The following is a 14029-nucleotide window of genomic DNA, read 5'->3' as shown; positions in this document are numbered from 1 at the left end:
TTTAAAAAAGTTGAACATTTTCATGACAGTATTTCGGATTCAAAAAAGGTGAAAATTTTCATGACAGTATTTCGGCTTCAAAAAAGTTGAACATTTTCATGAAGTATTTCAGCTTCAAAAAAGTTGAACCTTTTCAGGAAAATATTTCAGTTCCAAAAAAGTTGAAAATTTTCATGAAGTATTTCGGCTTCAAAAATGTTGAACATTTTCATGAAAAGATTTCGGCTTCAAAAAAGGTGAAAATTTTCATGAAATATTTGGGCTTCAAAAAAGTTGAAAATTTTCATGACAGTATTTCGGCTTTAAAAAAGTCGAACATTTTCATGACAGTATTTCGGCTTTAAAAAAGTTGAAAATTTTCATGAAGTATTTCGGCTTCAAAAATGTTGAACATTTTCATGAAAAGATTTCGGCTTCAAAAAAGGTGAAAATTTTCATGAAATATTTGGGCTTCAAAAAAGTTGAAAATTTTCATGACAGTATTTCGGCTTTAAAAAAGTCGAACATTTTCATGACAGTATTTCGGCTTTAAAAAAGTCGAAAATTTTCATGAAGTATTTCAGCTTCAAAAAAGTTGAACATTTTCATGACAGTATTTCGGCTAGAAAAAAGGTGAAAATTTTCAGGAAAAGATTTCAGTTCCAAAAAAGTTGAACATTTTCATGACAGGATTTCGGCTTCAAAAAAGTTGAACATTTTCATGCAGTATTTCAGCTTCAAAAAAGTTGAAAATTTTCATGAAAAGATTTCGGCTTCAAAAAAGTTGAAAATTTTCATGACAGTATTTCGGCTTCAAAAAAGTTGAACATTTTCATGACAGTATTTCGGCTTCAAAAAAGTTTAAAATTTTCATTAAGTATTTCGGATTCAAAAAAGTTTAAAATTTTCACGACAGGATTTCGGCTTTTAAAAAGTCGACCATTTTCATGAAGTATTTCAGCTTCAAAAAAGTTGAACATTTTCATGAAAAGATTTCGGCTTCAAAAAAGTTGAAAATTTTCATGAAGTATTTCGGCTTCAAAAAAGTCGAAAATTTTCATGAAAGAATTTCAGCTTCAAAACAGTTGAACATTTTTGTGAAAAGATTTCCTCTTCAAAAAAGTTGAACATTTTCATGCAGTATTTCAGCTTCAAAAAAGTTGAAAATTTTCATGAAAAGATTTCGGCTTCAAAAAAGTTGAAAATTTTCATGACAGTATTTCGGCTTCAAAAAAGTTGAACATTTTCATGACAGTATTTCGGCTTCAAAAAAGTTGAAAATTTTCATGAAGTATTTCGGATTCAAAAAAGTTGAAAATTTTCAGGACAGGATTTCGGCTTTAAAAAAGTCGAACATTTTCATGCAGTATTTCAGCTTCAAAAAAGTTGAACATTTTCATGAAATATTTGGGCTTGAAAAAAGTTGAAAATTTCCATGAAGAAATTCGGCTTCAAAAAAGTTGAAAATGTTCATGAAGTATTTGGGCTTCAGAAAAGTTGAAAATTTTCATGAAATATTTGGGCTTCAAAAAAGTTGAAAATTTTCATGAAGTATTTCGGATTCAAAAAAGGTGAAAATTTTCACGACAGGATTTCGGCTTTAAAAAAGTCGACCATTTTCATGAAGTATTTTAGCTTCAAAAAAGTTGAACATTTTCAGGAAAAAATTTCAGTTCCAAAAAATTTGAAAATTTTCATGAAGTATTTCGGCTTCAAAAATGTTGAACATTTTCATGACAGTATTTCGGATTCAAAAAAGGTGAAAATTTTCATGAAATATTTGGGCTTCAAAAAAGTTGAAAATTTTCATGAAGAAATTCGGCTTCAAAAAAGTTTTCGCAAGGGGGGGGGTGTTTCGTCTGTTTTCAAATTTTTCATGAGGGGGGGGTGTTTCGTCTTTTTTCATCTTTTTCGTAAGGGGGGGGGTGTTTCGTCTTTTTTCGTCTTTTTCGTAAGGGGGGGGGTGTTTCGTCTTTTTCAACATTTTCGTAAGGGGGGTGGGTCAATTGAAAATATTCATGAAGAAATTCGGCTTCAAAAAAGTTGAAAATTTTCATGAAGAAATTTGGCTTCAAAAAAGTTGAAAATTTTCATGAAGAAATTGGGCTTCAAAAAAATTGAAAATTTTCTTGAAGTATTTGGGCTTCAAAAAAGTTGAAAATTTTCATGAAGTATTTGGGCTTTAAAAAAGTTGAAAATTTTCATGATGAAATTCGGCTTCAAAAAAGTTTTCGCAAGGGGGGGTGTTTCGTCTTTTTTCAATTTTTTCGGAAGGGGGGGGTGTTTCGTCTTTTTTCAACTTTTTCGTAAGGGGGGGTGGGTCAATTGAAAATATTCATGAAGAAATTCGGCTTCAAAAAAGTTTTCCCAAGGGGGGGGTGTTTCGTCTTTTTTCAAATTTTTCGTAAGGGGGGGGGGTTTCGTCTTTTTTCAACTTTTTCGTAAGGGGGGGTGTTTCGTCTTTTTTCAACTTTTTCGTAAGGGGGGGTGGGTCAATTGAAAATATTCATGTAGAAATTCGGCTTCAAAAAAGTTTTCCCAAGGGGGGGGGTGTTTCGTCTTTTTTCAACTTTTTCGTAAGGGGGGGTGTTTCGTCTTTTTTCAACTTTTTCGTAAGGGGGGATGTTTCGTCTTTTTTCAACTTTTTCGTAAGAGGTGGGTGTTTCGTCTTTTTTCAACTTTTTCGTAAGGGGGGGTGGGTCAATTGAAAATATTCATGTAGAAATTCGGCTTCAAAAAAGTTGAAAATTTTCATGAAGAAATTCGACTTCAAAAAAGTTGAAAATTTTCATGAAGAAATTCGGCTTCAAAAAAGTTGAAAATTTTCATGAAGTATTTGGGCTTCAAAAAAGTTGAAAATTTTCATGATGAAATTCGGCTTCAAAATTTTTTTCGCAAGGGTGGGGTGTTTCGTCTTTTTTCAAATTTTTCGTAAGAGGGGGGTGTTTCGTCTTTTTTCAACTTTTTCTCAAGGGGGGGGGGTGTTTCGTCTTTTTTCAACTTTTTCGTGAGGGGGTGGGTCAATTAAAAATATTCATGAAGAAATTCAGCTTCAAAAGTTGAAAATTTTCATGAAGTATTTGGGCTTCAAAAAAGTTTAAAATTTTCATGAAGAAATTCGGCTTCAAAAAAGTTGAAAATTTTCATGATGAAATTCGGCTTCAAAAATTTTTTCGCAAGGGTGGGGTGTTTCGTCTTTTTTCAAATTTTTCGTAAGAGGGGGGTGTTTCGTCTTTTTTCAACTTTTTCTCAAGGGGGGGGGGTGTTTCGTCTTTTTTCAACTTTTTCGTGAGGGGGTGGGTCAATTAAAAATATTCATGAAGAAATTCAGCTTCAAAAGTTGAAAATTTTCATGAAGTATTTGGGCTTCAAAAAAGTTGAAAATTTTCATGAAGTATTTGGGCTTCAAAAAAGTTGAACATTTTCATGAAGTATTTGGGCTTGAAAAAAGTTGAAAATTTTCATGAAGAAATTCTGCTTCAAAAAAGTTTAGAATTTTCATGAAGAAATTCAGCTTCAAAAAAGTTGAAATTTTTCATGAAGTATTTGGGCTTCAAAAAAGTTTAAAATTTTCATGAAGAAATTCGGCTTTAAAAAGGTTGAAAATTTTCATGAAGTATTTGGACTTCAAAAAAGTTGAAAATATTCATGAAGAAATTCGGCTTCAACAAAGTTGAAAATTTTCATGAAGAAATTCGGCTTCAAAAAAGTTGAAAATTTTCATGAAGTATTTGGGCTTCAAAAAAGTTGAAAATTTTCATGAAGAAATTCGGCTTCAAAAAAGTTTTCGCAAGGGGGGGGTGTTTCGTCTTTTTTCAACTTTTTCGTAAGGGGGGGGTGTTTCGTCTTTTTTCAACTTTTTCGTGAGGGGGGGTGGGTCAATTGAAAATATTCATGAAGAAATTCGGCTTCAACAAAGTTGAAAATTTTCATGAAGTATTTGGGCTTGAAAATTTTTTTAAATTTTCATGAAGAAATTCGCCTTCAAAAAAGTTTAAAATTTTCATGAAGAAATTCGGCTTCAAAAAAGTTGAAAATTTTCATGAAGTATTTGGGCTTCAAAAAAGTTGAAAATTTTCATGAAGAAATTCGGCTTCAAAAAAGTTTTCGCAAGGGGGGGGTGTTTCGTCTTTTTTCAAATTTTTCGTAAGAGGGGTGTGTTTCGTCTTTTTTCAACTTTTTCGTGAGGGGGTGGGTCAATTGAAAATATTCATGAAGAAATTCGGCTTCAAAAAAGTTTTCGCAAGGTGGGGGTGTTTCGTCTTTTTTCAACTTTTTCGTAAGGGGGGGGTGTTTCGTCTTTTTTCAACTTTTTCGTGAGGGGGGTGGGTCAATTGATAATATTCATGAAGAAATTCGGCTTCAAAAAAGTTTAAAATTTTCATGAAGTATTTGGGCTTCAAAAAAGTTTAAAATTTTCATGAAGAAATTCGGCTTCAAAAAAGTTGAAAATTTTCATGAAGTATTTGGGCTTCAAAAATGTTTTACATTTTCATGAAGAAATTCGGCTTCAAAAAAGTTTAAAATTTTCATGAAGAAATTCGGCTTCAAAAAAGATGAAAATTTTCATGAAGTATTTGGGCTTCAAAAAAGTTCAAAATTTTCATGAAGAAATTCGTCTTCAAAAAAGTTTTCGCAAGGGGGGGGTGTTTCGTCTTTTTTCAACTTTTTCGTGAGGGGGGGGTGTTTCCTCTTATTTCAACTTTTTCATAAGGGGGGGTTGGTCATTTGAAAATTTTCATGAAGTATTTGGGCTTCAAAAAAGTTGAAAATTTTCATGAAGAAATTCGGCTTCAAAAAAGTTGAATATATTCATGAAGTATTTCGGCTTCAAAAAAGTTGAATATATTCATGAAGTATTTGGGCTTCAAAAAAGTTGAAAATTTTCATGAAGTATTTCGGCTTCAAAAAAGTTGAATATTTTCATGAAGTATTTGGGCTTCAAAAAAGTTGTATATATCCATGAAGTATTTGGGCTTCAAAAAAGTTGAACATTTTCATGAAGGATTTGGGCTTCAAAGAAGTTCATAATTTTCATGAAGTATTTGGGCTTCAAAAAAGTTTAATATTTTCATGAAGGATTTGGGCTTCAAAAAAGTTGAAAATATTCATGAAGAAATTCGGCTTCAAAAAAGTTGAAAATTTTCATGAAGAAATTCGGCTTCAAAAAAGTTGAAAATTTTCATGAAGTATTTGGGCTTTAAAAAAGTAGAAAATTTTCATGAAGAAATTCGGCTTCAAAAAAGTTGTCCCAAGGGGGGGGGTGTTTAGTCTTTTTTCAAATTTTGTCGTTAGGGGGGGGTGTTTCGTCTTTTTTCATCTTTTTCGTAAGGGGGGGGGGGTGTTTCGTCTTTTTTCATCTTTTTCGTAAGGGGGGGGTGTTTCGTCTTTTTCAACATTTTCATAAGGGGGGTGGGTCAATTGAAAATATTCATGAAAAAATTCGGTTTCAAAAAAGTTGAAAATTTTCATGAAGAAATTCGGCTTCAAAAAAGTTGAAAATTTTCATGAAGAAATTCGGCTTCAAAAAAGTTGAAAATTTTCATGAAGTATTTGGGCTTTAAAAAAGTAGAAAATTTTCATGAAGAAATTCGGCTTCAAAAAAGTTGAAAATTTTCATGAAGTATTTGGGCTTCAAAAATGTTTTACATTTTCATGAAGAAATTCGGCTTCAAAAAAGTTTAAAATTTTCATGAAGAAATTCGGCTTCAAAAAAGATGAAAATTTTCATGAAGTATTTGGGCTTCAAAAAAGTTCAAAATTTTCATGAAGAAATTCGTCTTCAAAAAAGTTTTCGCAAGGGGGGGGTGTTTCGTCTTTTTTCAACTTTTTCGTGAGGGGGGGGTGTTTCCTCTTATTTCAACTTTTTCATAAGGGGGGGTTGGTCATTTGAAAATTTTCATGAAGTATTTGGGCTTCAAAAAAGTTGAAAATTTTCATGAAGAAATTCGGCTTCAAAAAAGTTGAATATATTCATGAAGTATTTCGGCTTCAAAAAAGTTGAATATATTCATGAAGTATTTGGGCTTCAAAAAAGTTGAAAATTTTCATGAAGTATTTCGGCTTCAAAAAAGTTGAATATTTTCATGAAGTATTTGGGCTTCAAAAAAGTTGTATATATCCATGAAGTATTTGGGCTTCAAAAAAGTTGAACATTTTCATGAAGGATTTGGGCTTCAAAGAAGTTCATAATTTTCATGAAGTATTTGGGCTTCAAAAAAGTTTAATATTTTCATGAAGGATTTGGGCTTCAAAAAAGTTGAAAATATTCATGAAGAAATTCGGCTTCAAAAAAGTTGAAAATTTTCATGAAGAAATTCGGCTTCAAAAAAGTTGAAAATTTTCATGAAGTATTTGGGCTTTAAAAAAGTAGAAAATTTTCATGAAGAAATTCGGCTTCAAAAAAGTTGTCCCAAGGTGGGGGGTGTTTAGTCTTTTTTCAAATTTTGTCGTTAGGGGGGGGTGTTTCGTCTTTTTTCATCTTTTTCGTAAGGGGGGGGGGGTGTTTCGTCTTTTTTCATCTTTTTCGTAAGGGGGGGGTGTTTCGTCTTTTTCAACATTTTCATAAGGGGGGTGGGTCAATTGAAAATATTCATGAAAAAATTCGGTTTCAAAAAAGTTGAAAATTTTCATGAAGAAATTCGGCTTCAAAAAAGTTGAAAATTTTCATGAAGAAATTCGGCTTCAAAAAAGTTGAAAATTTTCATGAAGTATTTGGGCTTTAAAAAAGTAGAAAATTTTCATGAAGAAATTCGGCTTCAAAAAAGTTTTCCCAAGGGGGGGGGTGTTTAGTCTTTTTTCAAATTTTGTCGTTAGGGGGGGGTGTTTCGTCTTTTTTCATCTTTTTCGTAAGGGGGGGGGGGTGTTTCGTCTTTTTTCATCTTTTTCGTAAGGGGGGGGTGTTTCGTCTTTTTCAACATTTTCATAAGGGGGGTGGGTCAATTGAAAATATTCATGAAAAAATTCGGTTTCAAAAAAGTTGAAAATTTTCATGAAGAAATTCGGCTTCAAAAAAGTTGAAAATTTTCATGAAGTATTTGGGCTTCAAAAATGTTTTACATTTTCATGAAGAAATTCGGCTTCAAAAAAGTTTAAAATTTTCATGAAGAAATTCGGCTTCAAAAAAGATGAAAATTTTCATGAAGTATTTGGGCTTCAAAAAAGTTGAAAATTTTCATGAAGAAATTCGTCTTCAAAAAAGTTTTCGCAAGGGGGGGGTGTTTCGTCTTTTTTCAACTTTTTCGTGAGGGGGGGGTGTTTCCTCTTATTTCAACTATTTCATAAGGGGGGGTTGGTCATTTGAAAATTTTCATGAAGTATTTGGGCTTCAAAAAAGTTGAAAATTTTCATGAAGAAATTCGTCTTCAAAAAAGTTGAATATATTCATGAAGTATTTCGGCTTCAAAAAAGTTGAATATATTCATGAAGTATTTGGGCTTCAAAAAAGTTGAAAATTTTCATGAAGTATTTCGGCTTCAAAAAAGTTGAATATTTTCATGAAGTATTTGGGCTTCAAAAAAGTTGTATATATTCATGAAGTATTTGGGCTTCAAAAAAGTTGAACATTTTCATGAAGGATTTGGGCTTCAAAAAAGTTCATAATTTTCATGAAGTATTTGGGCTTCAAAAAAGTTTAATATTTTCATGAAGGATTTGGGCTTCAAAAAAGTTGAAAATATTCATGAAGAAATTCGGCTTCAAAAAAGTTGAAAATTTTCATGAAGAAATTCGGCTTCAAAAAAGTTGAAAATTTTCATGAAGAAATTCGGCTTCAAAAAAGTTGAAAATTTTCATGAAGAAATTCGGCTTCAAAAAAGTTTTCCCAAGGGGGGGGGGTGTTTAGTCTTTTTTCAAATTTTTTCGTTAGGGGGGGGTGTTTCGTCTTTTTTCATCTTTTTCGTAAGGGGGGGGGGGTGTTTCGTCTTTTTTCATCTTTTTCGTAAGGGGGGGGTGTTTCGTCTTTTTCAACATTTTCATAAGGGGGGTGGGTCAATTGAAAATATTCATGAAGAAATTCGGTTTCAAAAAAGTTGAAAATTTTCATGAAGAAATTCGGCTTCAAAAAAGTTGAAAATTTTCATGAAGTATTTGGGCTTCAAAAATGTTTTACATTTTCATGAAGAAATTCGCCTTCAAAAAAGTTTAAAATTTTCATGAAGAAATTCTGCTTCAAAAAAGTTAAAAATTTTCATGAAGTATTTGGGCTTCAAAAAAGTTGAAAATTTTCATGAAGAAATTCGGCTTCAAAAAAGTTTTCGCAAGGGGGGGGTGTTTCGTCTTTTTTCAAATTTTTCGTAAGAGGGGTGTGTTTCGTCTTTTTTCAACTTTTTCGTGAGGGGGTGGGTCAATTGAAAATATTCATGAAGAAATTCGGCTTCAAAAAAGTTTTCGCAAGGTGGGGGTGTTTCGTCTTTTTTCAACTTTTTCGTGAGGGGGGGTGGGTCAATTGAAAATATTCATGAAGAAATTCGGCTTCAAAAAAGTTTGAAATTTTCATGAAGTATTTGGGCTTCAAAAAAGTTTAAAATTTTCATGAAGAAATTCGGCTTCAAAAAAGTTGAAAATTTTCATGAAGTATTTGGGCTTCAAAAATGTTTTACATTTTCATGAAGAAATTCGGCTTCAAAAAAGTTTAAAATTTTCATGAAGAAATTCGGCTTCAAAAAAGATGAAAATTTTCATGAAGTATTTGGGCTTCAAAAAAGTTTAATATTTTCATGAAGGATTTGGGCTTCAAAAAAGTTGAAAATATTCATGAAGAAATTCGGCTTCAAAAAAGTTGAAAATTTTCATGAAGAAATTCGGCTTCAAAAAAGTTGAAAATTTTCATGAAGTATTTGGGCTTTAAAAAAGTAGAAAATTTTCATGAAGAAATTCGGCTTCAAAAAAGATGAATATTTTCATGAAGGATTTGGGCTTCAAAAAAGTTGAAAATATTCATGAAGAAATTCGGCTTCAAAAAAGTTGAAAATTTTCATGAAGAAATTCGGCTTCAAAAAAGTTGAATATATTCATGAAGTATTTCGGCTTCAAAAAAGTTGAATATATTCATGAAGTATTTGGGCTTCAAAAAAGTTGAACATTTTCATGAAGTATTTCGGCTTCAAAAAAGTTGAATATTTTCATGAAGTATTTGGGCTTCAAAAAAGTTGTATATATTCATGAAGTATTTGGGCTTCAAAAAAGTTGAACATTTTCATGAAGGATTTGGGCTTCAAAAAAGTTCATAATTTTCATGAAGTATTTGGGCTTCAAAAAAGTTTAATATTTTCATGAAGGATTTGGGCTTCAAAAAAGTTGAAAATATTCATGAAGAAATTCGGCTTCAAAAAAGTTGAAAATTTTCATGAAGAAATTCGGCTTCAAAAAAGTTGAAAATTTTCATGAAGAAATTCGGCTTCAAAAAAGTTGAAAATTTTCATGAAGTATTTGGGCTTTAAAAAAGTAGAAAATTTTCATGAAGAAATTCGGCTTCAAAAAAGTTTTCCCAAGGGGGGGGGGTGTTTAGTCTTTTTTCAAATTTTTTCGTTAGGGGGGGGTGTTTCGTCTTTTTTCATCTTTTTCGTAAGGGGGGGGGGGTGTTTCGTCTTTTTTCATCTTTTTCGTAAGGGGGGGGTGTTTCGTCTTTTTCAACATTTTCATAAGGGGGGTGGGTCAATTGAAAATATTCATGAAGAAATTCGGTTTCAAAAAAGTTGAAAATTTTCATGAAGAAATTCGGCTTCAAAAAAGTTGAAAATTTTCATGAAGTATTTGGGCTTCAAAAATGTTTTACATTTTCATGAAGAAATTCGCCTTCAAAAAAGTTTAAAATTTTCATGAAGAAATTCGGCTTCAAAAAAGTTGAAAATTTTCATGAAGTATTTGGGCTTCAAAAAAGTTGAAAATTTTCATGAAGAAATTCGGCTTCAAAAAAGTTTTCGCAAGGGGGGGGTGTTTCGTCTTTTTTCAAATTTTTCGTAAGAGGGGTGTGTTTCGTCTTTTTTCAACTTTTTCGTGAGGGGGTGGGTCAATTGAAAATATTCATGAAGAAATTCGGCTTCAAAAAAGTTTTCTCAAGGTGGGGGTGTTTCGTCTTTTTTCAACTTTTTCGTGAGGGGGGGTGGGTCAATTGAAAATATTCATGAAGAAATTCGGCTTCAAAAAAGTTTGAAATTTTCATGAAGTATTTGGGCTTCAAAAAAGTTTAAAATTTTCATGAAGAAATTCGGCTTCAAAAAAGTTGAAAATTTTCATGAAGTATTTGGGCTTCAAAAATGTTTTACATTTTCATGAAGAAATTCGGCTTCAAAAAAGTTTAAAATTTTCATGAAGAAATTCGGCTTCAAAAAAGATGAAAATTTTCATGAAGTATTTGGGCTTCAAAAAAGTTTAATATTTTCATGAAGGATTTGGGCTTCAAAAAAGTTGAAAATATTCATGAAGAAATTCGGCTTCAAAAAAGTTGAAAATTTTCATGAAGAAATTCGGCTTCAAAAAAGTTGAAAATTTTCATGAAGTATTTGGGCTTTAAAAAAGTAGGAAATTTTCATGAAGAAATTCGGCTTCAAAAAAGATGAATATTTTCATGAAGGATTTGGGCTTCAAAAAAGTTGAAAATATTCATGAAGAAATTCGGCTTCAAAAAAGTTGAAAATTTTCATGAAGAAATTCGGCTTCAAAAAAGTTGAAAATTTTCATGAAGAAATTCGGCTTCAAAAAAGTTGAAAATTTTCATGAAGTATTTGGGCTTTAAAAAAGTAGAAAATTTTCATGAAGAAATTCGGCTTCAAAAAAGTTTTCCCAAGGGGGGGGGTGTTTAGTCTTTTTTCAAATTTTTTCGTTAGGGGGGGGTGTTTCGTCTTTTTTCATCTTTTTCGTAAGGGGGGGGGGTGTTTCGTCTTTTTTCATCTTTTTCGTAAGGGGGGGGTGTTTCGTCTTTTTCAACATTTTCATAAGGGGGGTGGGTCAATTGAAAATATTCATGAAGAAATTCGGTTTCAAAAAAGTTGAAAATTTTCATGAAGAAATTCGGCTTCAAAAAAGTTGAAAATTTTCATGAAGTATTTGGGCTTCAAAAATGTTTTACATTTTCATGAAGAAATTCGGCTTCAAAAAAGTTTAAAATTTTCATGAAGAAATTCGGCTTCAAAAAAGATGAAAATTTTCATGAAGTATTTGGGCTTCAAAAAAGTTGAAAATATTCATGAAGAAATTCGGCTTCAAAAAAGTTGAAAATTTTCATGAAGAAATTCGGCTTCAAAAAAGTTGAAAATTTTCATGAAGAAATTCGGCTTCAAAAAAGTTGAAAATTTTCATGAAGTATTTGGGCTTTAAAAAAGTAGAAAATTTTCATGAAGAAATTCGGCTTCAAAAAAGTTTTCCCAAGGGGGGGGGTGTTTAGTCTTTTTTCAAATTTTTTCGTTAGGGGGGGGTGTTTCGTCTTTTTTCATCTTTTTCGTAAGGGGGGGGGGGTGTTTCGTCTTTTTTCATCTTTTTCGTAAGGGGGGGGTGTTTCGTCTTTTTCAACATTTTCATAAGGGGGGTGGGTCAATTGAAAATATTCATGAAGAAATTCGGTTTCAAAAAAGTTGAAAATTTTCATGAAGAAATTCGGCTTCAAAAAAGTTGAAAATTTTCATGAAGTATTTGGGCTTCAAAAATGTTTTACATTTTCATGAAGAAATTCGGCTTCAAAAAAGTTTAAAATTTTCATGAAGAAATTCGGCTTCAAAAAAGTTGAAAATTTTCATGAAGTATTTGGGCTTCAAAAAAGTTGAAAATTTTCATGAAGAAATTCGTCTTCAAAAAAGTTTTCGCAAGGGGGGGGTGTTTCCTCTTATTTCAACTTTTTCATTAGGGGGGGTTGGTCATTTGAAAATTTTCATGAAGTATTTGGGCTTCAAAAAAGTTGAAAATTTTCATGAAGAAATTCGGCTTCAAAAAAGTTGAATATATTCATGAAGTATTTCGGCTTCAAAAAAGTTGAATATATTCATGAAGTATTTGGGCTTCAAAAAAGTTGAAAATTTTCATGAAGAATTTCGGCTTCAAAAAAGTTGAATATTTTCATGAAGTATTTGGGCTTCAAAAAAGTTGTATATATTCATGAAGTATTTGGGCTTCAAAAAAGTTGAACATTTTCATGAAGGATTTGGGCTTCAAAAAAGTTCATAATTTTCATGAAGTATTTGGGCTTCAAAAAAGTTTAATATTTTCATGAAGGATTTGGGCTTTAAAAAAGTTGAAAATATTCATGAAGAAATTCGGCTTCAAAAAAGTTGAAAATTTTCATGAAGAAATTCGGCTTCAAAAAAGTTGAAAATTTTCATGAAGTATTTGGGCTTTAAAAAAGTAGAAAATTTTCATGAAGAAATTCGGCTTCAAAAAAGTTTTCCCAAGGGGGGGGGTGTTTAGTCTTTTTTCAAATTTTTTCGTGAGGGGGGGGTGTTTCGTCTTTTTTCATCTTTTTCGTAAGGGGGGGGGGGTGTTTCGTCTTTTTTCATCTTTTTCGTAAGGGGGGGGTGTTTCGTCTTTTTCAACATTTTCATAAGGGGGGTGGGTCAATTGAAAATTTTCATGAAGAAATTCGGCTTCAAAAAAGTTTTCCCAAGGGGGGGGGTGTTTAGTCTTTTTTCAAATTTTTCGTGAGGGGGGGGTGTTTCGTCTTTTTTCATCTTTTTCGTATGGGGGGGGTGTTTCGTCTTTTTTCATCTTTTTCGTAAGGGGGGTGGGTCAATTGAAAATATTCATGAAGAAATTCGGCTTCAAAAAAGTTTAAAATTTTCATGAAGAAATTTGGCTTCAAAAAAGTTGAAAATTTTCATGAAGAAATTCGGCTTCAAAAAAATTGAAAATTTTCATGAAGTATTTGGGCTTCAAAAAAGTTGAAAATTTTCATGAAGTATTTGGGCTTCAAAAAAGTTGAAAATCTTCACGATGAAATTCGGCTTCAAAAAAGTTTTCGCAAGGGGGGGGTGTTTCGTCTTTTTTCAATTTTTTCGTAAGGGGGGGTGTTTCGTCTTTTTCCAACTTTTTCGTAAGGGGGGGTGGATCAATTGAAAATTTTCATGAAGAAATTCGGCTTCAAAAAAGTTTTCCCAATGGGGGGGGTGTTTAGTCTTTTTTCAAATTTTTTCGTGAGGGAGGGGTGTTTCGTCTTTTTTCATCTTTTTCGTAAGGGGGGGGGGTGTTTCGTCTTTTTTCATCTTTTTTGTAAGGGGGGTGGGTCAATTGAAAATATTCATGAAGAAATTCGGTTTCAAAAAAGTTGAAAATTTTCATGAAGAAATTCGGCTTCAAAAAAGTTTTCCCAAGGGGGGGGGTGTTTAGTCTTTTTTCAAATTTTTCGTGAGGGGGGGGTGTTTCGTCTTTTTTCATCTTTTTCGTAAGGGGGGGGTGTTTCGTCTTTTTTCATCTTTTTCGTAAGGGGGGTGGGTCAATTGAAAATATTCATGAAGAAATTCGGCTTCAAAAAAGTTTAAAATTTTCATAAAGAAATTTGGCTTCAAAAAAGTTGAAAATTTTCAGGAAGAAATTGGGCTTCAAAAAAGTTGAAAATCTTCATGATGAAATTCGGCTTCAAAAAAGTTTTCGCAAGGGGGGGGTGTTTCGTCTTTTTTCAATTTTTTCGTAAGGGGGGGTGTTTCGTCTTTTTTCAACTTTTTCGTAAGGGGGGGTGGGTCAATTGAAAATATTCATGAAGAAATTCGGCTTCAAAAAAGTTGAAAATATTCATGAAGAAAATCGGGTTAAAAAAAGTTGAAAATTTTCAGGAAGTATTTGGGCTTCAAAAAAGTTGAAAATTTTCATGAAGAAATTCGGCTTCAAAAAAGTTTTCCCAAGGGGGGGGGATGTTTCGTCTTTTTTCAACTTTTTCGTAAGGGGGGGTGTTTCGTCTTTTTTCAACTTTTTCGTAAGGGGGGATGTTTCGTCTTTTTTCAACTTTTTCGTAAGAGGTGGGTGTTTCGTCTTTTTTCAACTTTTTCGTAAGGGTGGGTGGGTCAATTGAAAATATTCATGAAGAAATTCGGCTTCAAAAAAATTTAAAATTTTCTTGAAGTATTTGGGC

The sequence above is a fragment of the Labrus mixtus genome, chromosome 4 (assembly GCF_963584025.1).
Source record: "Labrus mixtus chromosome 4, fLabMix1.1, whole genome shotgun sequence".
In the NCBI taxonomy this organism is placed as follows: Eukaryota; Metazoa; Chordata; class Actinopteri; order Labriformes; family Labridae; genus Labrus; species Labrus mixtus.
This window is presented reverse-complemented; position numbering follows the sequence as displayed.